This window comes from Mustela nivalis, assembly GCF_964662115.1.
Source record: "Mustela nivalis genome assembly, chromosome: 4".
NCBI classification, from domain to species: Eukaryota; Metazoa; Chordata; class Mammalia; order Carnivora; family Mustelidae; genus Mustela; species Mustela nivalis.
This window is the reverse complement of record NC_139023.1, coordinates 113325642-113351195: the sequence shown is the minus strand read 5'-3', so window position 1 is coordinate 113351195 and position 25554 is coordinate 113325642. Positions and strand designations below refer to the sequence as shown.

Below are 25554 nucleotides of genomic sequence, written 5' to 3'. Positions count from 1 at the left end.
TCTTCTGGGGGAGGACTCCTCAAATGTCTTTAACTGAGGTGGAATTATACTGCCCTTGCCAGGGACCAAGCTAAGTAATCTGCTGGGTTCGCTCTTGGTAGCTTTTGTTCCCTGAACATTCTCCGTAGAGCTTTGGAGGATGGGAATGAAAATGGTGACCTCTCAATCTCTGGCTACGTAGGAGCTGAGAGCTTGGGGCCCCACTCCTCAGTGTGCCCTCAGAGAAAAGCCATCAATCCCTCCCCTCTCCTGGTCTCCGGCTGCACTCTGTGCCCACCCCAGACTGTGACCGAGCATTTCTATTTCTGGTGCACAGCCCCCTTTGGAGGCTCCAAACCCAGCACATTCCTGCTGTGTGCTCCCGCACTGCTCCTCCTGGAGAAGGAAGAAGGGCGTCTCTCCAGATCTGCCACTTGTGAAGTCCCTGCTCAAAGAGCCTTGGATCATGGTTTAAGGTAACCCTGAGCTAAAAGCTCACTCCATGGCTCTGCCTTTGTAGCCGGCTTCCCCTCTCCAATACCTGGCAGCTCTGCCACACTCAGATACCCCCAGTCTTTCTATGACCCTGCGGGTCCTGAGACCATACTATCCCTGTGAGTGCTGTACCCCTGCTTAACTTCTGGAGCAATTACCATCAGCGGAGAATTCTAAATGTTTTGATTTTGTGCTCTGCCGCTCCACCGCTTGCCAGGAGCTAGTCCCTCCCCCCATGGTTTATCTTCCTGTCACTTTGGATTGGCTTCTCTGAGAGGCCTACTACCTTCCAGAAAGTCGTCAATTTTCTGTTCCTAGAATTGCTGCTATTCTCTTCTATCTCCTGTTGATATTGTTGTAGGTGTTCAGAATGGTTTGATAACTATCTAGCTAAACTCCTGGAACCTAATGATATTTCAGTCTGCTACTCCTCTGCCATCTTGCTTCCTCCCTTAAGCACAGTTTTTTAAAATATTTTCATATATACCATATTTTATAAAGCTTAGAATAATAATCGTGCTAAGTATAATAATGTATTTTCCAATTTTGTGTTGTCAGTTAATATACAGAGTTCTCTAGCTTGAACATTCTTTACTTGAGATATTTGCATTTACTTAAAATACACTTGACTCCTCCATCCCCAACATGTAATTGAAAATCCACTTGTAACTTTTGACTCCTGAAAAACTTAATTACTGATAGCCTGCTGTTCACCTGAAGCCTTACCGATAATATAAAGGAATGATTAACACATATTTTGTATGTTATATGTGTTTATACTGTGTTCTTACCATAAAGTAAGCTAGAGAAAAGAAAATCTCATTAAGAAAATCATAAGGAAGACAAGATACATTTACAGTCCTGTGATGTTTTATTTATCAGAAAAGATTTGTGTATAAATGGACCTCACATACTTTAAACGTATGTTCAAGTGTTTGGCTGTAAATTAACATTTTTAAGGAACTGGGAAAGGCTGGAAAAGTGCATTTATTGAGTACCTGTTATCTGGTCTACATATTCTCTGTGCTTATGAAAATGACACGTTTATTGTATACTCTGGTAAAGTGCCAGATGTATTAAAACATCTGAAATTAATAGCTATATATCATATATACTCAATCATTTTTAAGCAGTATTGAGGTTGTCAGCTGACTTACCTTTTTTTTAATTTATTTAAGTTTCTATTTTTTATAAACATATAATATATTTTTATCCCTAGGGGTACAGGTCTGAGAATGGCCAAGTTTACACACACTTCATAGCACTCACCCCAGCACATAACCTCCCCAATGACCGTAACCCCACCCCCATCTCTGAACCTCCCTCCTCCCAGCAACCCTCAGTTTGTTTTGTGAGATTATGAGTCACTTATGGTTTATCTCCCTCCCAATCCCATCTTGTTTCATTTATTCTTCTCTTACCCCCTTAACCCCCCATGTTGCATCTCCACTTCCTCATATCAGGGAGATCATATGATAGTCGTCTTGCTCCGATTGACTTATTTCGCTAAGCATGATACCCTCTAGTTCCATCCACGTTGTCGCAAATGGCAAGATTTCATTTCTTTTGATGGCTGCATAGTATTCCATTGTGTATATATACCACATCTTCTTTATCCATTCATCTGTTGATGGACATCTAGGTTCTTTCCATAGTTTGGCTATTGTAGACATTGCTACTATAAATATTCAGGTGCATGTGCCCCTTCAGATCACTATATTTGTATCCGTAGGGTACATACCCAGTAGTGCAATTGCGGGGTCATAGGTTAGCTCTACTTTCAACATTTTGAGGAACTTCCATGCTGTTTTCCAGAGTGGTTGCACAAGCTTGCATTCCCACCAACAGTGTAGGAGGGTTCCCCTTTCTCCACATCCTCCCCAGCATCTGTCATTTCTTTTTCGTTATTTTTCTTTATTTTATTTATTTTTAAAATTTTTATAAGTAGGCAGAGAAGCAGGCAGAGAGAGAGAGGAGGAAGCAGTCTCCCTGCTATGTAGAGAGCCTGATGCAGGGCTCGATCCTAGGACCCCGGGATCATAACCTGAGCTGAAAGCAGAGGCTTTAACCCACTGAGCCACCCAGGCACCCCAGCATCTGTCATTTCTTGACTTGTTAATTTTAGCTGTTTTGACTGGTGTGAGGTAATATCTCATTTTGGTTTTGATTTGTATTTCTCTGATGCCGAGTGATATGGAGCACTTTTTCATGTGTCTGTTGGCCGTCTGGGTGTCTTCCTTGAAGAAATGTCTGTTCATTCCTCTGCTCATTTCTTGATTGGATTATTTGTTCTTTGGGTGTTGAGTTTGCTAAGTTCTTTATAGATTTTGGACACTAGTCTTTTATCTGATATGTCGTTGGCAAATATCTTCTCCCATTCTGTCAGTTGCCTTTTGGTTTTGTTGACTGTTTCCTTTGCTGTGCAAAAGCTTTTGATCTTGATGAAATCCCAATAGTTCATTTTTGCCCTTGATTCCCTTGCCTTTGGCGATGTTCCTAGGAAGATGTTGCTGCGGCTGAGATGGAAGAGGTTGCTGCCTGTGTTCTCCTCAAGGATTTTGATGGATTTTTTTCTCACATTGAGGTCCTTCATCCATTTTGAGTCTATTTTAGTGTGTGGTGTAAGGAAATGGTCCAATTTCATTTTTCTGCATGTGGCTGTCCAATTCTCCCAACACCATTTCTTGAAAGACTGTCTTTTTTCGACAGTCTTTCCTGCTTTGTTGAAGATTAGTTGACCATAGAGTTGAGGGTCTATTTCTGGGCTGTTTATTATGTTCCATTGATCTATGTGTCTGTTTTTGTGTTAATACCATGCTGTCTTGATGATGACAGCTTTTTAATAGAGCTTGAAGTCTGGAATTGGGATGCCACCAACTTTGGCTTTCTTTTTCAATATTCCTTTGGCTATTCGAGGTCTTTTCTGGTTCCATATAAATTTTAGGATTGTTTGTTCCATTTCTTTGAAAAAGATGGATGGTACTTTGATAGGAATTGCATTAAATGTGTAGATTTCTTTAGGTAGCATAGACATTTTCACAATATTTATTCTTCCAATCCTGGAGCATGGAACATTTTTCCATTTCTTTGTGTCTTCCTCAATTTCTTTCATGAGTACTTTATAGTTTTCTGAGTATAGATTCTGTGCCTCTTTGGTTAGGTTTATTCCTAGGTATCTTATGGTTTTGGGTGCAATTGTAAATGGGATTGGCTCCTTAATTTCTCTTTCTTCTGTCTTGCTGTTGGTGTAGAGAAATGCAACTGATTTCTGTGAATTGATTTTATATCCTGACACTTTACTGAATTCCTGTACAAGTTCTAGCAGTTTTGGAGTGGAGCCTTTTGGGTTTTCCACATATAGTATCACATCATCTGCGAAGAGTGAGAGTTTGACTTCTTCTTTGCCAATTTGGATGCCTTTAATTTCCTTTTTTTTTTTCTGATTGCTGGGGATAAGACATCTAGTACTATGTTGAATAGCATTGGTGATAATGGACATCCCTGCCATGTTCCTGACCTTAACAGAATAGCTTTCAGTTTTTCTACTTTGAGAATGATACTTGCGGTGGGCTTTGCATAGATGGCTTTGATAATATTGAGGTATGTGCCCTCTATCACTGCACTTTGAAGAGTTTTGATCAGGAATGCTGTACTTTGTCAAATGCTTTTTCAGCATCTATTGAGAGTATCATAAGGTTCTTGTTTTTTCTTTTATTAATGTGTTGTATCACATTGATTGATATGCGGATGTTGAACCAACCTTGCAGGCCTGGAATAAATCCCACTTGGTCCTGGTGAATAATCTTTTTAATGTACCGTTGAATCCTATTGGCTAGTATTTTGGTGAGAATTTTCACATCTATGTTCATCAAGGATATTGGTCTGTAGTTCTCTTTTTTGATGGGATCCTTGTCTGGTTTTGGGATCAAGGTGATGCTAGCCTCATAAAATGAGTTGGGAAGTTTTTCTTCCACTTCTTTTTTTTTGGAACAGTTTCAGGAGAATAGGAATTAGTTCTTCTTTAAACGTTTGGTAGAATTCCCCTGGGAAGCCATCTGGCCCTGGGCTTTTGTTCGTTTGGAGATTTTTGATGACTGCTTCAATCTCCTTACTGGTTATGGGTCTGTTCAGGCTTTCTATTTCTTCCTGGTTCAGTTGTGGTAGTTTATATGTCTCTAGGAGTGCATCCATTTCTTCCAGATTGTCAAATTTGTTGGCATAGAGTTGCTCATAGTATGTTCTTAAAATTGTTTGTATTTCTTTGGTGTTAGTTGTGATTTCCCTCTTTCATTCATGATTTTATTTATTTAGGTCCCTTTCTTTTCTTTTTGATAAGTCTGGCCAGGGGTTTATCAATCTTATTAATTCTTTCAAAGAACAAGCTCCTAGTTTTGTTGTTTTTTCCATTTCATTGATTTCTGCTCTGGTCTTTGTGATTTCTCTTCTCCTGCTGGGTTTAGGCTTTCTATCTTGTTCTTTCTCCAGCTGCTTTAGGTGTAGGGTTAGGTTGTGTACTTGAGACCTTTCTTGTTTCTTGAGAAAGGCTTGTACCGCTATATATTTTTCTCTCAGGACTGCCTTTATTGTGTCCCACTGATTTTGAACCGTTGTGTTTCCATTATCATTTTTTTCCATGAATTTTTTCAATTCTTTAATTTCCTGGTTGACCCATTCATTCTTTAGAAGGATGCTGTTTAGTCTCCATGTATTTGGGTTCTTTCAAATTTCCTCTTGTGATTGAGTTCTAGCTTCAGAGCATTGTGGTCTGAAAATATGCAGGGAATGATCCCAGTCTTTTGATACCAGTTTAGACCTGATTTAGGACCGAGGGTGTGATTTACCCTGGAGAATGTTCCATGTGCACTAGAGAAGAATTTGTATCCTGTTGCTTTGGGATGAAATGTTCTGAATATATCTGTGATGTCCATCTGGTCCAGTGTGTCATTAAAGGTCTTCATTTCCTTGATGATCTATTGCTTGGTTTGATCTGTCCATTTCAGTGATGGGAGTGTTAAAGTCCCCCACTATTATTTTATTATTATTGATGTGTTTCTTTGATTTTGTTATTAATTGGCTTATATAGGTGGCTGCTCCCACGTTAGGGGCATAGATATGTAAAATTGTTAGGTCTTCTTGTTGAACAGACCCTTTGAGTATGATATAGTGTCCTTCCTCATCTTTTATTATAGTCATTGTCTTAAAATCTAATTGATCTGATGTAAGGATTGTCACCCCTGCTTTCTTCTGATGTTCATTAGCATGGTAAATTGTATTCCACCCCCTCACTTTAAATCTGGAGATTTAGACCCAAATCTTTGGGTCTAAAATGAGTTTCTTGTAGGCAACATATAGATGGGTTTTGTTTTTTTATACATTCTGATACCCTGTGTCTTTTGATTAGGGCATTTAGCCCATTAACATTCAGGGTAACTATTGAGAGATATGAATTTAGTGCCATTGTATTGCCTGTAAGGTGATTGTTCCTGTATATTGTCTCTGTTCCTTTCTGATCAACTACTTTTAGGCTCTCTCTTTGCTTAGAGGACCCTTTTCAATATTTCCTGTAGAGCTGGTTTGGTGTTTGCAAATTCTTTCAGTTTTTGTTTGTCCTGGAAGCTTTTAATCTCTCCTTCTATTTTCAATGTTAGCCTAACTGGATATAGTATTCTTGGATGCATGTTTTTCTTGTTTAGTGTTCTGAATATATCATGCCAGCTCTTTCTGGCCTGCCAGGTCTCTGTGGATAAGTCAGCTGCCAATCTAATATTTTTACCATTGTATGTTACAGACTTCTCTTCCCGGGCTGCTTTCAGGATTTTCTCTTTGTCACTAAGACTTGTAAATTTTACTATTAGGTGACAGGGTGTGAACCTATTCTTGTTGATTTTTGAGGGGCATTCTCTGCACCTCCTGGATTTTGATGCTGGTTCCCTTTGCCATATTAGGGAAGTTCTCTCCATTAATTCTCTCCAATATACCTTCTGCTCCCCTCTCTCTTTCTTCTTCTTCTGGAATCCCAATTATTCTAATGTTGTTTTGTCTTATGGTGTCACTTATCTCTCGAATTCTCCCCTCATGGTCCAGTAGCTGTTTGTCGCTCTTTTGCTCCGTTTCTTTATTCTCTGTCATTTGGTCTTCTATATCGCTAATTCTTTCTTCTGCCTCATTTATCCTAGCAGTGAGAGCCTCCATTTTTGATTGCACCTCATTAATAGCTTTTTTGATTTCAACTTGGTTAGATTTTAGTTCTTTTATTTCTCCAGAAAGGGCTTTTATGTATCCTGAGAGGGTTTCTCTAATATCTTCCATGCCTTTTTCGAGCCTAGCTAGAAGGTGATTGTCATTCTGAACTCTAGATCTGACGTATTACCAATATCTGTATTGATTAGGTCTCTAGCCTTTGGTACTGCCTCTTGTTCCTTTTTTTGTGGTGTATTTTTCTGCCTTGACATTTTGTCCAGATAAGAGTATATGAAGGAGCAAGTAGAATACTAAAAGGGTGGCAAAGACACCAGGAAAATACACTTTAATCAAATCAGAAGAGATCCTAAATCGTGGGTGGGAGAAAGGGGATAAAAAGAGGTTCAGAAGAAAAAAAAAAGAAACAATTAAAAAAAATAAAGAAAAAGATATAAAAAAGAAAAAATATATTATATATATATTAGATACGCTAGTTAAAAAAGGAAAGGGTAAAAGTTAAAAAAAATTTAGCAGAAGATGAAAAAAAGTGAAAAAACAAATTAAATTAACTGCAAGACTAAAGAATCATGGGAAGAAAGCCATGAGTTTCGTGCTTTACTTTCTCTTCCTCTGGAATTCCGCCGCTCTCCTTGGTATTGAACCTGCACTCCTTGGTAGGTGAACTTGGTCTTGGCTGGATTTCTTGTTGATCTCTGGGGGAGGGGCCTGTTTTAGTGATTCTCAATTGTCTTTGCCTGAGGCAGAATTGCACCACCCTTACCAGGGGCTGGGCTGAGTAATCCACTCGGGTTTGCTTTCAGGAGCTTTTGTTCCCTGAATGCTTTCTGTAGATTTCTGGAGGACGGGAATGAAAATGGCGGACTCCCAGCCTCCGGCCTGGAGGAACGAGAGCTTGGGGCCCCACTCCTCAGTGTGCCCTCAGAGAATAGCGCCCAATTCCTCCCATACTCCCCCACTCCAGTGCGCCCAGTAAGCTCCCCGAGCTTAGAGCTCACTCTTGTCTCTGTAGCAGGCTTCCCCTTTTTAATACTTCCAAGCTCTGTGACATTCAGACACCTTCAATCCTTCTGTGACCCTGTGGGACCTGAGGCCATGCTGACCCCGCGTGGGCTTCATCCCGGTATAGCCTCTGGAGCGATTTCCCTCAGCAGAACAGACTTAAAAGTCCCGATTTTGTGCTCCGTTGTTACGCTGCTTGCTGTGAGGCAGCCCTTCCCCCTGCAGTCTATCTTCTCCTCGTTTTGGATTCACTTCTCTGCTAGGCCTACGTTTCAGAAAGTGGTTGATATTCTGTTTCTTGAATTGCTGTTCTCTTCGAACTCCCATTGGATTTGTGGGTGTTTGCAATCTTTAGATAAGCTATCTAGCTGATCTGATACCTGAAGTAGTCTCAGCCTGCTACTTCTACACCATCTTGACTCCTCCCCTAGCTGACTTACCTTTATAATTAAATATGAAAATGTTCTCTGCAAAAGGAAATGAAAAAAAAATGGTTTGACATCAGCTATTTCTTGATGGCACATAAGTGACAACCTATATATTTCTTTAGGATATTAGTCTTCAAATAGAAGGCTTTGGCATATTGTGTATGACATCTTTTACCTATATAATCTCTGTAGAGAAGCTAACATCTTTGGAAATAGTAGGAGTGCATGCGTTTTTTGCCAACTATTGATAATTCTGAGGGCCTGACAGGTTTCAGTAAAGCTTGTGGATATGCTTAACAGCTGGTGCAATTTTTTTGTGGTGAAGTATTCACTCACTTCAGCGAAGTATGTGCAATTCATCTTAAAATAAAAGTAAAAATTGTTCAAGGTGCAGCATCTCAATGTGTCATCATATACGTACATAGAAAAAAAAGGCAGAAATCTCATATTGCCATTCAATTCAATATGGCAATATTTTTATTTTTCATTTTTTGAAGATTGAAAACAACTTCCCGGTGTCGTTATTCTGAATAGCAGATAACTTGCTAATTGTATTTACAGGAATAAAACAAAGTTTGCCAACAAAGCAAAAGGGAAACCAAAAAATTTGTTGATGACATATCCAATGAATACAGTTTTGGACAATAGGATGCATGACTGAACCTATTCATTCTCCTGTCAGCAGCTGGCATGCCTTCTTCACAATTGCAGAAAAGCCACAGGATGTTCATCACTTTTGTAAACAACATGTACAACAAGTTCTTTCACCTTCTACAATCCTTATTGCACACTGAGATACTTTTTCTACTGGATGAGTAAGAAATTACACCATCATTAAACACTGATAACTAATTTGATCTGTATACAGGAACAGTATGGGTACTGTTTTTGTTCATGTTGAAGACAAATAATTGAGAGAAATTCTGTGTAATTATAAGAACATGGTACTTCAGGATGCCAAAAAGTGCCAAAGATAATACAATTTGGTGCACATATTACACAGTTTCATCCAAAGTTTGGTCAGTCTTGTGTGATGCTTATACTTAGTTGTGACTGAGTGTCAGTACAGTGGTTGGGTAAGGAAACTAGCTATTAAAAGCTGTTCAGTCTCATATCCCCATCTCTGAGGTGTTGCCTCGTCTAGAGATTTATTTCCTTGTGATGAACATTGTACCTCCAAATGTCCTTTTTTTAAGTAGTAACCCCTTTAAAAGTTAAAAATGATCACATCTGCATTTGACTGTTAACTAATTTGTATATATACTACTTTTGTCATGTTGTCATACTACAAGAGTAGTATGTAGACTTGCCATTTAATTTATGAAATGGCTCAAATACCACCAAAAAACTATTGTATCAAATAGCCTGTAGTTATCATTAGCAAGCTATATAATGATGTTGTTTCTTCTTTTTTAATTCATTCATAATTCTGACACATTGAGCTTCAAAAATTATATTTACAAATTTTCTTATAGTTTATGTCATTTCCTAATATATATAAATATACATATATTTATATGTACATATAATTTATATATGTATATATACATATATTTATAAATATATGTATATATAAATATACATATATATATACATATGGTTTATCTACACATGGCTTTCCTTTTATCTGAATTAGATGAAATTTAGGAGCTCTTCTCCTTCAGATTATCCTCTGATAGATTTCCAGCTTTAACTGAGGTTAACTTCACAAAAAGTGCTAAACTTATATTTGCAAATTCTGCAGAAGATGTTGCTTGCTTAGATTCTTAGCATATCTGAAAATTTATTAAGCATTATGAAACTATGATCAACTCTCCTCCTTTATTTGTTATATCTTAATTCAAGAAGGACCTTTGGAATTTATTAAGTATTTATACAAAGAAATCTCTCATTGCATTTAGAAAAATAAAACAATGTTTTATTGAGAAAATGGGACTCTAGAACATGAAACTTCTTAGAATATTTTTTTCAAATTTTCACTGCTTTATAAAATCTATCTATAAGATGAACTTAAAACCAAAAAAACTGAAGTGTCGGTCTCTGAATGATAATATTGACTCAAGACCTTAGTATATATAGTTTAAATAGTTTGTAGAAGTGTCATTATTCTATTAATGTTACGATTGGTGGTAGCTTTTAAAATATTTAATTATATAATTATATTTCCTGTATTGAATATTTATTGCCTAATATGCACCAAATGCCGTTGCACTGGTGATTTCTTTTATGAATATAACAGACAAAATCCTTTGCTTCATGGAACCTTTATTCTAGAGAGGGGAAGAAAATTAACAATAAATTAAGAGTTAAGATAGTAGCCTATGTACTATGTCAAAAAATAAATCAGGGAAGAAGGAAAGGGAGTGGAGGCAGAGTCCAAAATCTTAAGTAAAATGATCAAGAGAGGTCTCACTAAGAAGGTATCAGTTGAGCAAAGACCTGTAGCACCTGGGAAAGCCAGTTATGCATTTGTTTAAAGGGGAAAGCATCCCAAGGAGAAGAAAAAACAAAATGAAGATCTCTGAGAAGGGACCATGGGTTGTAGGTTCTAGGAACAACAAGGAGGTTGGGGTAACTGGATGTCAAGGAGCAACAGGTTGGATATGAGGGTCTCTAAGGAGACTGTATAAGCCCCTGGAATGATTTCACTGTGTCTACAGATATGTTGAGATATCATTCCTGGCTGACTCCTACATTCCAGCTAGCTTTTTCAGGTTTTGTCTCCTCCAGGTTTTCTGACTTCTTACGTTAGTTCCTCAGACACATACTACTTTACTTTTCTGAATTTTCTGCATATTTGATTTTTGGCATCAGGAAAGAGGAGCCTTGTCACCTTGTCAGACTTTGAAGTGTAAAATTGTTTTAAAATACAAATAAGAAGTGATTATTTCAGTTGGGTTTTAAAGTTGTCTACCCTATCATTTTGTAATACATAAACTGTAATGATTTCCAGCCTCTGTTAATACTACTGAACCACAAGAGGAAGCACATTACATTTTTTGGACATTTAATTAGAAGAAAAAGTTTTCTCACGTTGTTATATCTTCTTTTAACAGTATACCTATTTATAGATTCACATGGATTCTGATTTGGTATATCTGGGGAAACCGGTTTATTTTTTAAAGCTCTATCACTGATTGAGTTAAATCACTATGTTTCAGAATTTTGGTTCTACCACTGCAGTTCAGCAAATATTGAGTGTCTATTAAATGGGAGACACTATACTAAACACTGGGGTCTATGAGCCTTGATGAAAATTTGAACATTAATCTTATCATTTGGGGGCTTCTAGTCTAATGAGAGGAAGATAAGTGTAAGTCCTTTATGTCAGGGTAATTATTTAAGAATGTGTTGAAACTCTGTCTCCACTTTCTTTCTTCCCATTTACTCTTTAACCCATTTCATTCTGAATTCTACTCTGACCAGCAGCATCGCAATTGAATTGCTTTTATTGAAATAATCCACAATGTCTATGTTATAAAAAACGTAACAAGATACTTATCTATACTCATATGACTAATTTTTTGAGTAGCATTTCATATAGTTGACCATTCCCAATTATTTAGAAAATTCTCCTCTCCCTTCCTTTCTCCCTCCCTCACTCCTTTCCTTCCTCCCCCACCTCTCTCTCCTTTTTCCTTTCTTTCATTCATTCATTTCTTATTTCTTTCCTTTGATGTTATTCTTACTTCTTTTTTTTTTCTTGTATCAGTGATGGTTCCTTCTAATCTATCCTTGATTGATTCTCCCCTGATTAAGACTGGATTGCCCCTTTGTCTGTTCTGACCCCTCACCTTCACTTCATTTACATTATTTCTTATATGATCATGTCCATTCACTGGTCTTTTAATTTCCAAATATATGTTGATGACTTTTTTTTTTTAAGATTTTACTTATTTATTTAAAAAAGAGAGTCTGAAAGAGGGAACACAAGCAGGGGGAGTGGGAGAGAGAAAAGCAGGCTTCTTGCCAAGAAGGGAGCCTGATGTGGGGCTTGATCCCAGGATTCTGGGATCATGACTTGAGCCAAAGGCAGCCACCTAATGACTGAGCCACGTGGGCACCCTGTTGATGACTTTTAATTGTGTATTTCCAGCTTATACTTCTTTCTTTCTTTCTTTTTTTAAAGATTTTATTTATTTGACTGAGATCACAAGTAGGCAGAGAGGCAAGCAGAGAGGCAGGCAGAGAGTGAGGGGGAGAAGCAGGCCCCCCGCTGAGCAGAGAGCCCAATGTGGGGCTCGATCCCAGGACCCTGAGATCATGACCTGAGCCGAAGGCAGAGGCTTAATCCACTGAGCCACCTAGGCATCCCTCATACCGCTTTCATTCATTTTATATTTCCATGTATTCAGCTGTCTACCTAACTTTTCCATTTGCATTTTAATAGACGTTTGATACATAAAATATGCAAAAAGGAAATTTTGATTCACTTCCTTTTTACTCTTCTGTTTATCACTGTTTCAGTAAAGGAGAAACTTCATTAACTCAATGGTCAGGAGACTGGAAATCTCTATTGACTGAAGAACAGTTATATTGGAATGTATTATTTAAAAAAAAGGATGTCTTCCATTAGAATGCAATGTCTAGAAAGACATTGTAGAGAGTCTAGAATGTCAAGAAATACATTGTAGAGAGTAGGGTATTAAATTTCAAAATTTCTCATGTAGAGTATATACAGATGATTCAGGGACTAGTGATTGGTCATGGATTTAGTGAAGGTTAATGGACATTAGAAATAAGGAAGTCCAGAATTGTATTGTTAGTATGATGGATGAATCATCAATTGTATATCTCATAATAAGTCATCAACCTATCAACTGTATAGCTCAGGATGATGGCAAGATTGGACATAGGGAGAAGAATTCTGAACCAGATTCTGCTTTTTTCAATGCATCATTTAATTGGTGAGGAGGTGGTCATTGACAATGATGAGGAGGATAATGGGGTAGCATAGTCAGATGTCAAGTTTTCTGTTGTTGTTGTTGTTAACATATAATGTATTATTTGTTCCAGAGGTACAGGTCTGTGATTCATCAGTCTTACACAATTTCAGAAGAGATGATTTTACTGTTTTGGACGAGAATAGTTTGGAATTGTTTTTAAGGAGCTAAGCTATGTTAACTCTCCATTTCTGGTGCAGTAGGTCCAGCACTTTAAAATATAAATTTCTAACTCCAGTCCTCAAGAGAAAACTAAGGTTTATCCAAAGCCAGCATTTGTCCATCAAGGAGTTGAAAAAATTAATAGAATTGGTTACACCGGAATGAGGTGGTCAGAATGGAAAATAGTACTTGTGCAAAGATATAGCAAACCTTAATTTAAAGAAAAATAGGGAGAAAATGAAGAAATATAATTAAAGATACACAGTATCTTTGTACAGTAACCAAAGATGCCAGAAATGAGAATCATGATCGGATTACCTGACCTTACATTCTTTTTAAGAATCTCAGAGTCTTAAGGAATCTCTGTACTGTTTCTCAGAGTGGCTGTACCAGCTTGTGTTAAAAATAGAGCTCCCTTATGACCCAGAAATTGTGCTATTAGGTATTTACCCCCAAAATGCAGACATAGTGAAAAGAAGGGGCACATACATCCCAATGTTCATAGCAACAATGTCCATGATAACCAAACTGTGGAAGGAGCTGAGATGCCATTCAATAGATGAATGGATAAAGAAGATATGGTTCATATATACAATGGGATATTACTCAGTCATCAAAAAAGGATGAATACCCACCATTAGCATCGACATGGATGGAACTGGAGGGAGTTATGCTAAGTGAAATAAGTCAAGCAGAAAAAGACAATTATCATATGGTTTTACTCATATGTGGAACATAAGGAATGGCATGGAGGACTACAGGGAAAGAGAGGGAAAACTGAATGGGAAGAAATCAGAGAGGAAGACAAACCATGAGAGACTCTGGACTCTAGGAACCAAACTGAGGTTACAGAAGGGAAGGATGTGGGGAGATGGGGTAACTGAGTGATGGGTATTAAGGAGAGCATGTGTGGTGAGGAGCACTGGGTATTATATGCAACTAGTGAATCATTGAACGCTACATCAGAAACCAATGATGTGCTATGAGGCTTTATGATCTTCAGATAGAGTCTTCCAATGAATTCTGAACCATTTTGAAACTTAATTTTTAAATTTTTATTTACAATGGTCTCATAAAAATGATGTCTTATAGCCTTTCACTACTGATTGTTTGAAATTTGGGAACTGACTTCTTCATAAAAAAGAAGATGTAAGTGAAATAATATTTAAATATAGGGTAACTTATTTGAATAATAGATATGGATATATGAATTCTCCTAAACATGATTTTGATAAACATTGTAAAACAATGATTAAAACACTAAAACATTATATACATTTTATTCAAATTCTGCATCAAGAAAGTTGTTCTAGACTGTTTCATCATTAAATCGTGAACATTTTGTAAAAACACTGAAAAATATGGAGTTGAACATAACAAACATCCACCTGTATACCTACCAACTAGGATTTACAGATATAAATATTATGTCAATTTGTTTTAGAAATTATGTTAAAGGAAAGAAAATCTGTTTACATTTTTTATTGGGAAAAATATCCCCATAATATTTCTTTGAAATTTAACTTCAAATATTAACATAAGAAATAGTAGTAGGGGATCTCTAGGAATCTACTTACATTTTCTTCATACACTTCACCTAGGAATTTTTTTTGTATCAGCAGTGTAGTAGAATTTTTTCTGAACTTGACTTTTTTCTTTTTAAGTTGCTCTCTGTGGTTAATTGCTTTACATGAAATACCATAAGTAAGCATTTTTACTAGACATATTTTGACTTTTAAAATAATTTCTCAAGAGGTTAATAAAAGGCAATAGTCTATTCTCTGTCATCTCTACTAACATGGCCCACAGTTCATTTAAGTTATCACCTCTTTCCAGCTGTTATTTTATTTTCTTTTTCTTCAAAGGGGAATGCTACATATCATGTCATTGAGACAGACAGTCTAAAGAGATGAATTAAGGACACAGTTTGAAGGCATTCATTGTTGTCTCTTTTTTCAGCACATTTTTCTAAAAGCAGAATATTTTTTCTCAGCAGAGGGCTAAGTTTTCAATGTAGATACAGTTTATTTGTATAAAAGCTATAGGTTTTTGAATCCAGAAAGTCTTATATTCAAGTCCTACTTCATTTACTTTTTTAACTTTGTGATTCAGTGATTCACCTAACATTGTGATTTTGTAATTTGGTGTTCTCATCTGTAAAATGAGGATGAAAAAAGCTATGTAAATAGGAATTTCAATTTTAAAATGTTATTGCTTTTTTCTTAAGAATAAAACAATGGTAAACATACATATACAACTTTGGCCATATTTATAACACTGATTTATTGATTTGGATTTCAGTGATCCAAAATTCATTGTGCACCACACCCAGTGCTCCATACAATACATGCCCTCCTTAATACCCATCACCTGGGTCACACCACCACTCCACTCCAAAACCCTGTCTGTTTCTCAGAGTCCACAGTGTCTGGTTTGTTCCCCCACTCCAATCTCACCCAATTCACTTCTCCTCTCCTTCTCCCAATGTCCTCCACATTATTTCTTATGCTCCACAAGTAAGTGAAACCAAAAGATAATTGACTCTCTCTGCTTTACTTATTTCACTCAGTGTAATCTCTTCCAGTTCCGTCCATGTTGATACAAAAATTGGGTATTCATCCTTTCTGATGGAGGCATAATGCTCCATTGTATACATGGACCATATCTTCTTTATCCATTCATCCATTGAAGGGCAACTTGGTTCTTTCAGTTTGGTGACTGTGGCCATTGCTGCTATGAACATTGGGGTATAGATGTCCCTTCTTTTCACTACATCTGTATCTTTGGGGTAAATACCCAGTAGTGCAATTGCAGGGTCAGAGGTAGCTCTATTTTTAATTTCTTAAGGAATCTCCACACTTTTCCAAAATGGCTGCACCAACTTGTATTCCCACCAACAGTGTAAGAAGGTTCCCCTTTCTCCACATCTTCTCCGACACTTGGTGTTTACTATCTTGTTGATTTTGGCCATTCTAACTGGTGTGAGGTGGTATCTCAATGTGGTTTTGATTTCAATCTCCCTGATGGCTAATGATGATGAACATTTTTTAATGTGTCTGTTAGCCATTTGTATGTCTTCTTTGCAGAAGTGTCTGTTCATGTCTTCTGCTCATTTTTTGACTTGATTATCTGTTTTGTGTGTGTTGAGTTTGAGGAGTTCTTTGTTGATCTTGGATATCAGCCCTTTGTCTGTAGTGTTATTTTTGAATATATTCTCCCTTTTTGTGGGTTGCTTTGTTTTGTTGCGTGTTTCCTTTGCTATGCAGAAGCTTTAGATCTTGATGAAGTCCCAAAAGTTCATTTTCACTTTTGTTTTCCTTTGTCTTTGGAGACATTTCTTAAAAACTTACTGTGGTGAATGTCACAGAGATTACTGCCTGTTCTCTAGGATTTTGATAGGTTCCTGCTTCACACTGAGGTCTTTTATCCATTTCGAGTCATCTTTGTGTATGGTATAATGGAATGGTCGAGTTTCCTTCTTCAACATGTAGCTGTCCAATATTCCCAGCACCATTTATTGAAAAGACTATCTTTTTTCCACTGTAGATTTTTTTCCTGCTTTCTCAGAGATTATTTGACCATAGAGTTGAGGGTCCATAACTGGGCTCTCTACTCTGTTCTACTGGTCTCTATGTTTGTTTTTGTGCCAGTACCATGTTGTCTTGGTGATCACAGCTTTGTAGTAAAGCTTGAAATCAGGCAACGTGATGCCCCCAGGTTTGTTTTTCTTTTTCAGCATTTCCTTAGTAATTTGGAGTTTTTTCTGGTTCCATACAAACTTTAGGATTGTTTATTCCAGCTCTTTGAAAATTGCTAGTAGAATTTGATTGGGATTGCATTGAAAGTATAGATTGCTCTGGGCAGTATAGACATTTTAACAATGTTTATTCTTTGGATCCATGAGCATGGAATGGTCTTCCATCTTTTTGTGTCTTCTTCAATTTCCTTCGTAAGTGTTCTGTAGTTCCTTGAGTATAGATCCTTTACATTTTTGGTTAGGTTTATTCCCAGGTATCTTTTGGTTCTTGGTGCTATAGTAAATGGAATTGACTCTCTCATTTCTTTTTCTTTATTTTCATTGTTAGTGTATAAGAAAGCAACTTATTTCTTTACCTTGATTTTGTATCCTGCCATATTACTGAATTGCTGTATTAGTTTTAGCAGTTTAGGGGTGGAGTCTTTTGGGTTTTCATATAAACTATCATGTCTTCTGTGAAGAGAGAGTGTGTGACTTCTTCTTTGCCAATTTGAATACGTTTTATTTCTTTTGGTTGTGTGATTGCTGTTGCTGGTACTATGTTGAACAACAGTGGTGAGAGCGGACATTGGTGTTGTTTACCTGATCTCAAAGGGAAGACTATCAGCTTTTCCCCATTGAGGATGATATTTGCTGTGGGTTTTTCATAGATAGATTTTATGAAGTTGAGGAATGTTCCCTCTATCCCTATATTTTGAAGCGTTTTAATCAGGAATGAATGCTGTATCTTGTCAAATGCTTTTTCTGCATCAATTGAGAGGACCATGTGGTTCTTCTTTCTTTTCTTATTGATTTGTTCTATCACATTGATTGATTTGCAAATGTTGAACCATCCTTGTATCCCATAGATAAATCCCACCTGGTCATAGTGGATAATATTTTTAAGGTACTGTTGGATCCTATTAGCTAGGATCTTGTTGAGAATCTTGGTATCTGTATTCATTAGGGATATTGGTCTGAAATTCTTTTTGGTGGGGTCTTTGCCATATTTGGGGATCAGGGTAATGCTAACTTCATAAAAGGAGTTTGGATGTTTTCCTTCTGTTTCTATTTTTTGAAACATCTTCAGGAGAATAAGTACTATGTCTTCTTTGAATGTTCAGGAGAATCCTCTAGGGAATCTGTCAGGTCCTGGGCTGTTGATTTTTGGGGGGCTTTTGATCATAATCAATCTTTTTACTCGATATTGGTCTATTCAGATTGTTAATTTCTTCCTAACTCATTTTGGAAGTTTATAGGTTCCCAGGAATGCATCCATTTTATTTAGGTTGGTTAACTTACTGGCATATGACTGTTGATAATAATTTCTGATGATTGTTTCTATTTCCATGGTTTTAGTCATGATATCTCCCTTTTCACTCATAATTTTATTAATTTGGGTCCTCTCTCTCTTCTTTTGGATTAGTTTGACCAGTGGTTTACTGATTTTATTGATTCTTTCAAAAAACCAGCTTCTAGTTTCATCTATGTGTTCTACTGTATCTCTAGTTTCTACCTCTGCTCTAATCTTGATTATTTCTCTTCTTGTGTGTGGGATTGGCTTAAATTGTTGCTGATTCTCCAATTCTTTTTTTTTTTTTTAAGATTTTATGTATTTAACAGAGATCACAAGTAGGCAGGGAGGCAGGCAGAGAGAGAAGGGGAAGCAGGCTTCCCTCTGAGCAGAGAGCCTGAGATCTCGATTCCAGGACCCTGAGATCATGACCTGAGCCAAAGGCAGAGGCTTAACCCACTGAGCCACCCAGGTGCCCCAGATTCTCCAGTTCTTTAAGGTGTAAATAAAGCTGGTTTATTCTGGATTTTTCAATTTTTTTGAGTGAGGCTTGGGTGGCTCTGTATTTCTCCATTAGGACTGCCTTTGCTGTATCCCTTAGATTTTGGACTGATGTGTCTTCATTCTCATCGGTTTCCGTGAATTGTTTAAGTTCTTCTTTGACTTTCTTGTTGATCCATTCTTAAGCAGGGTGGTCTTTAGCTTCCAAATGTTTGAATTCCTTCCAAACTTTTTTTGGTGGTTGAGTTCCAGTTTCAAAGCATTGTGGTCTGAGAACATGCAGGGAATAATCTCAATCTTTTGGTATTGGTTGAGCCCTGATTTGTGACCCATTCTGTGGTCTATTCTGGAGAAAGTTCCATGTGCGCTAGAGAAGAATGAGTATTCTGTTGTTTTAGGGTGGAATGTTTTGTAAATACCTCTGAGGTCCATCTGGTCCAATGTGTCATTCTATGCTCTTGTTTCTTTATTTATTTTCTGCTTGGATTATCTGTCTATTACTGAGAATGGTATGTTAAGATCCCCTACAGTTAATGTGTGACTTTTTGTCTTGATTAGCTGTTGTCTTATATAGTTGGCTGCTCCTGTATTGGGGGCATAAATATTTACAATTTTTAGATCTTCTTGGTGGATAGACCCTGTAACAATGATGTAGTGTCCTTCTTTATCTCTGACTACAGTCTTTAGTTTAAAATCTAATTTATCTGATATGAGAATTGCTATCCCAGCTTTCTTTTCAGCCCTATTGCATGAAAGATGCTTCTTCATCCTTTCACTTTCAGTCTGGATGTATCCTGAGGTTCCAAATGGGTCTCTTATAGACAACATATGGATGGGTCCTGTCATTTTATTCAATCTGCAACCTTGTGCCATTTTATCAGAGCATTTAGGCCATTCACATTGAGAGTGATTATTTGAAGATACATTTTTATTTACATCATGTTGCCTGTGAAGTCCTTGTTTCTATGGATTGTCTCTGTGAATTTCTGTTCCATGTTGCTCTTGGATTCTTTCTTCTTTATAGAACAACCCCTTATATTTCTTATAGTGCCAGTTTGGTGGTCATATACTCTATTAAACCTTGCCGATGGTGAGGAAGGTTATTTTGATTCTTCCTGGGTGTATCTTGATATCTTTGTTAAAGGACTCAACTTTCCAGAGTTAAGGGAGATTGAAACTGGTTTATATATAGGGGTAGTATTGATTAGGGAAAGTGGATTACCTTGAAGCTTATATCTATATGTATATTAAAAAAAAATAGAAAAGAAAAGAAATTTCACCACTTTGAATGTCAGCCTTTCTGGATAAAGTATTCTTGGCTGCATGTTCTTCGCAGTTAGTGCCCTGAATATGTCTTGCCAGCCCTTTCTGGCTTGCCAGGATTCTGTGGACAGGTCTGCCTTTATTCTGACGTGCCTTGCTCTGTACATAAGGAATCTCTTCCCCCTAGCTGCTATCAGATGATCTTGTCTAAAATTATGATTCATCAGTGTCACAATTAAATGTCTCAAGGTCTTTCTACATTTGTTGCTCTTAGGGGGTGGGGTGGTCCTTCTGTGTCTAGGACACGATTGCTGGTTCCATTCCCCAGATTTGGAAAACTTTCATCCAGAATTTATTCAACTATATCTTCTAGCCTTCTCTCTTTCTCCAGCTCCTCAGGGATCCTAATAATTCTGACATTGGAACATTTCATGGCATTATTTACTTCCCTAATTCTGTTTTCATGGGTTCTAAGTTGTTTCTCCCATGCCTCCTCATGATCCTCTTTCTCTATAGCTTGTTCTCTAGATCACTGATTCTGTCTTCTGCCTTGGTTACCCTAGCTACTAGAGAATTAAATTAGATTGGATCTTATTGATAGCATTTTTAACTTCTTCCTGGGTGGCTTTTACTTCTACTATTAGGGATTCTGTGCTGTCAGAATGATTTTCTCCATCCCTAGCTGTTGCCTAGTTAATTGCTACCTGAATTGTCTTTCCCACATACTGTCTGTGTTCATATTCAACAATTTTGATGGAGAGGGCTCAGTCTCTGTATTTTTCCTCTGTTGGGCATTCCTCCTCCTAGTCATTTTAGTGAGAGGTGGTTGAGGAGATGTGTAGCTGAATATGTCAACTGTGATCCAGGCAGTTGCACCCTGGGATGCTTCTGAGTAATTGAAAGTCATCACTTAAAAGAAAGAAAAAAGAAAAAGAGAGAGGGAGAGAAAGACAGAGAGAGAAAAAGAGAGAAGGTCCAGATTGAATGGACCCCAAAGGTAAGATTTATAACGTAAATAATCAAAAACGGACAAACAAAAAGACCTACAAAAGTAAATGACAAGGAAAAAAAGAAAATAAAAAAAAAAAAAAAAAAAGGAGAAGAAGAAGAAGAACCCAGCCAAGCTGAACCCCAAGGATAGGATTTATATAATGCCAGAACAAGAACAAATACACAGAAACACTGACAGAAGAAAAAGATGGGAGGGTGGTTACAAATCGTGGATGTGGGTGAGGAAGGTTATTTTGATTCTTCCTGGGTGTATCTTGATATCTTTGTTAAAGGACTCAACTTTCCAGAGTTAAGGGAGATTGAAACTGGTTTATATATAGGGGTAGGTTTGATTAGGGAAAGAGGATTGCCTTGAAGCTTATATCTATATGTATATTAAAAAAAATAGAAAAGAAGAAGAAAAACACAGGTATATGTATGAAAACATTAAAAGTTTATTATGTTAAAAGATTATTAGTTAAAAAGTTAAAAGGTTACTCTGAAATATGTTGTATTCTCTAGTTTTAATGAAAAGTAGGTTTAAAAAATTAAAAGGTACAAGAATAGTGAGAATAAAATAAAAATAAAAGTTGTATCTATGAAATATACAGGTTTTAGGGCAATACCGAAAACTCAGTGTATTTTTTTCCCCAGATATTGGGGTTTTACAGTTTTATGGGGACCCTGTGGTGGTTGTCCTCTTTCTTCTGGCTGGCTTTCTAGACGAGGAAACTGCGGCATTGTTTTTCAAGCAGTCTTGCTAGGGTTGAGTCCTCCTGGCTCCTGTGAAGGGGCTGGGCTCTTTGGAAACAGGTTTTTCAGGCTTTTGTTCTCTAGAGGTGTTTGTTCTTTGGAGGCTTTTGGGGGCTTTTCGGAGGCTTAGTGGAAAGCAAACTGCACCCAGACCTCCACCTCAGAGAGAAGCCTCAGTCAGCTTCCTCTGGTCCAGAACACACAAACTCTTGCTCTGCAAACTCTGCTGAGTCATGCGTCCTCTCAAAGGTAGTGCACGTCCCCAGCCACCAACTCAGTGGTCGCCTGAAGCTCCCACTTGTCTCCACACCCTGTGCCTCTAAAACCTCAAGGGATATTGGTTCAGGAAGCTGCTTCCGCTGGCTGCCTTTGCCAGGGCTACTGTCTGGGGTCCAGAGCTCACAGTTGAGCAGGTTGCCACCACAGGATCGTACCAGAGATGGCGCTGAGATGTTCAGGCCCCGGCTGGGAGAGCCCAGATGCTTGACTGGTCCCGGAGATCGCTGGCTAGAGCCCGCATGGAGCTTTCTCAGATGCAGGCAGGGAGTGGGTCAGACCCTGGTTGTTTTAGTGTGTGCAGAGCACAAAAGTTCTAGGGAGTGCAGGCTGACACTATCACCAGACTCCCTCATGTGGGAGTGGGAGTGCGCACAGCCAAGAGTGGTGGTAGAAGCCTTGCAACCCCAGGGGCTTCACCGCACTCTCTCTGCTACAGGTGGTCACTGGCGGTGGCTGTCCTGCATCCGTGGGCTTAGGCCTATGCCCATGACCACCCAAGTCCATCAGTTGTCCCTGAAAATCTTTTGCTCTTTTTGAGTGCTTTTAACCAGACTCCAAGTTAATGTTGGTCCCCAATCACAGGGCACTTTTGTATGGGGGTATTACTTTCTAATGGGTTGCTTCTGGTGGCTCCTTCCAACTTCTGTTCATCCTTTGATATCAATCTGAGTGTTCCCACTCTGCTTTACTTCTCCACTGGTGTCTTCTTCCTCTGTAGAGATCCAGAATTGGATAATCCTACATCTTATGCTGATTTCATGGGTGCTCAGAGTATTCTGGTAGATAATTAGCTCACTTTATGGGACCGGTTTAAACAGGGTCTCCTACTTTTCCACCATCTTGTCCCTCCCCCTGTAAGATTAATTTATGCAAGAATTTACTTGAAAATTGATTTCTTTTAAATATTTGGCTTGTAGATGGGAAAAACTATGATTATGAGACAGATCTTTATAGATAAGAGAAACTGGGTCCATTTTATAACCACTTACAACTAATAAATAGCCCAAAATATCATCATCCTCATAAGGACACTCATGTCTCACTTACTATTTTCTAGCCTACAATTATAATAGAACCACTATTTTCTCACTGTTCATGGAATACTTTGTAGGGCAGCTCCCTAGCAATACCTATATGTTGCTTCCTAACACATTTCCTTTTTTCTTTTTTTTAAAGATTTTATTTATTTGATAGAGAGAGATCATAAGTAGGCAGAGAGGCAGGCAGAGAGAGGGGAAGGGAGGCAGGTACCGGCTGAACAGAGAGCCCAATGCAGGGTCCAATCCCAGGATCCTGGGATTATGACCCTCTGAGCCAAAGGCAGAAGCTTTAACCCACTGTGCTGCCAGGCACCCCCTAACACATTTCCTTATTCAGTATATTTAACAGCACAAAATAGGACATGTTGAGAAAAAAAAAAAAAAAGTTCGTAGATTTTCCTAAAACTTTTGGTTTAAAATGCTCATATCATAAAGAAGATGAAGCTACAAGTGAATTCAGAGTTAATAAAACTATGAAGTTTTAGATTTATGTCAGAAAGCTATCTTTTTCCTACCTGAAATATACCACATAATGCCTTTTTTTCTTTAGAAATGAAGATAATACTCTACACTTCTAAAATGCTTAATTTCAAGTTACTTATCTAACTCAATTCAGATTGGTTAATTACTTGTTTTTATCTAGAAGCAGAGTGAATTTTTGACTTATGCATAAAAATATATTTTTACTATACAGTAGACAACCTAAACTAAATTATTTGTGTGTAAAATGAGTCTCACTTTACAAGCGCATAGAATTCACACTTTTTTTTTTTATATATACAGGTATTTCTTTGACATACGGTTTTACTTATACCAGTGTTTTTTATGGTAATTGAAGGTAGTATTAAAAGGATCTAGTGAATTGTTACAAAAGAAAAAAAGTTATATCTGTTCCATCTAAAAATATCTGCAAGTCTTCCCAGTGAATGTGCTTTTCAAGAAGATACCTTCTTACATTTTTTTTTTTTTAAATTCATCATTTCAGTTTGGGAACAGTTTGAATTGCTATGCAGTGTTAAAAAAGTCTCCTTTCAGAAACCAGTTCTTTCTTTTCTTGTCACGGCAGTTAAATTTGCAATAATAGGACATTGCTTCAAACAAATGTATGATATGGAGAATGGGACTGAAACAAGATATAAAGCTCTGGATTACTTCACAGATTCAGTATGAAAATGTGGAAAATAATTTAAGGAGTTAAACAATTCCATTCCCCCCCCCCAATTTTTTAGTTGTAAAATACATGTAACTTAAAATTTATTATGCTAACCATTATTAAGTATAGTTTAGTTGAATTCAATACATTCATAATGTTGTGCTACCATCGCCACTATATGATGAACTTCTTTCTTCTAGTAAAAGTGAAACTTTACGCCTATTAAACAAAAACTCTCCATTCCTTTCTCCCCGTCCATAGAATTCTGCCATTCTCCTTTCTATATCTATGATTTTGAATACTCTCAGTATTTAAATGGATTTATAGAGTATTTGTTTTATTATAATTTATATAGTACTTGTTTTATTGTAACTGGCTTATTTCACTTAGCATAACGTCCTCAGAGTTCATCCATATTGTACCATACGTCAGAATTTCCTTCATTCTCATGACTGAATACTATTTCATTGTATATATATACCATATTTTGCTTGTCCATTCATCCATCAATAAACACTCAGGTTGCTTCCATGTTTTAGCTATTGAGAATAATGATACTATGAACATGAATGTACAAGTATTTGTTCAAGACCCTGCTTGCAATTTTCTGAGATATGTAGGCATAAGTGGAAATGTTGGATCCTATGGTGATTCTATTTTTTAAATATCACCTGTACCATTTTTCATTATCACAAATGGTACAGAATGGTTCCAGTTTCTCTATATCCTTGCAAACCCTCGTTATTTCTGGTTATTTTTGATAGTAACAATTCTAATTAGTCTGAGGTATAGTTTTGATATGCATTTTCCTAATGATTAATGATGTTGAACATCTTTAATCAACAGATTTCTCATGAGCTTTTTGGGCACTTAACATATCTTCTTTGGAAAAAATGATCAAATTTTTTGTTTTTGTTTTTGTTTTGTTTTGTTTTGTTCTAAATAAAGATTTTATTTATTTATTTGACAGGCAGAGATCACAAGTAGGCAGAGAAGCAGGCAGAGATGGGGGTGGGGAGGGAGGCCCCCTGCTGTGCATAGATTTTTTTTTTTTTCCCCATGAGGGGCTCTGTGCCAGGACCCTGGGATCATGACCTGAGGTGCAGGCTTTAACCCACTGAGCCACCCAGGAGCCCCTATCTTTTTTTGAACTAGATTGATTTTTGTTTTGTTTTTTAGTTTTAGGAGTTCTCCCTGTATCTGGATATTAATTTCTTATCAGATATATGATTTAAGAGTATCTTGTGAGTCTTTTGTAGACAGTATATAGCTGGATCATTTATTATTAGCCATTCTGTCCAATTCTATCTTTTGATTGGAGATTTTATAACATTTATA

The 25554-nt window shown here is 37.3% G+C and overlaps 1 protein-coding gene across 3 annotated transcripts in view; it reads left to right on the top strand.

The window, feature by feature from the left end:
- Window positions 1–25554, top strand: part of GRID2 (glutamate ionotropic receptor delta type subunit 2) — a 1513029-nt gene that overhangs the window by 286004 nt on the left and 1201471 nt on the right. The window lies entirely within an intron of this gene.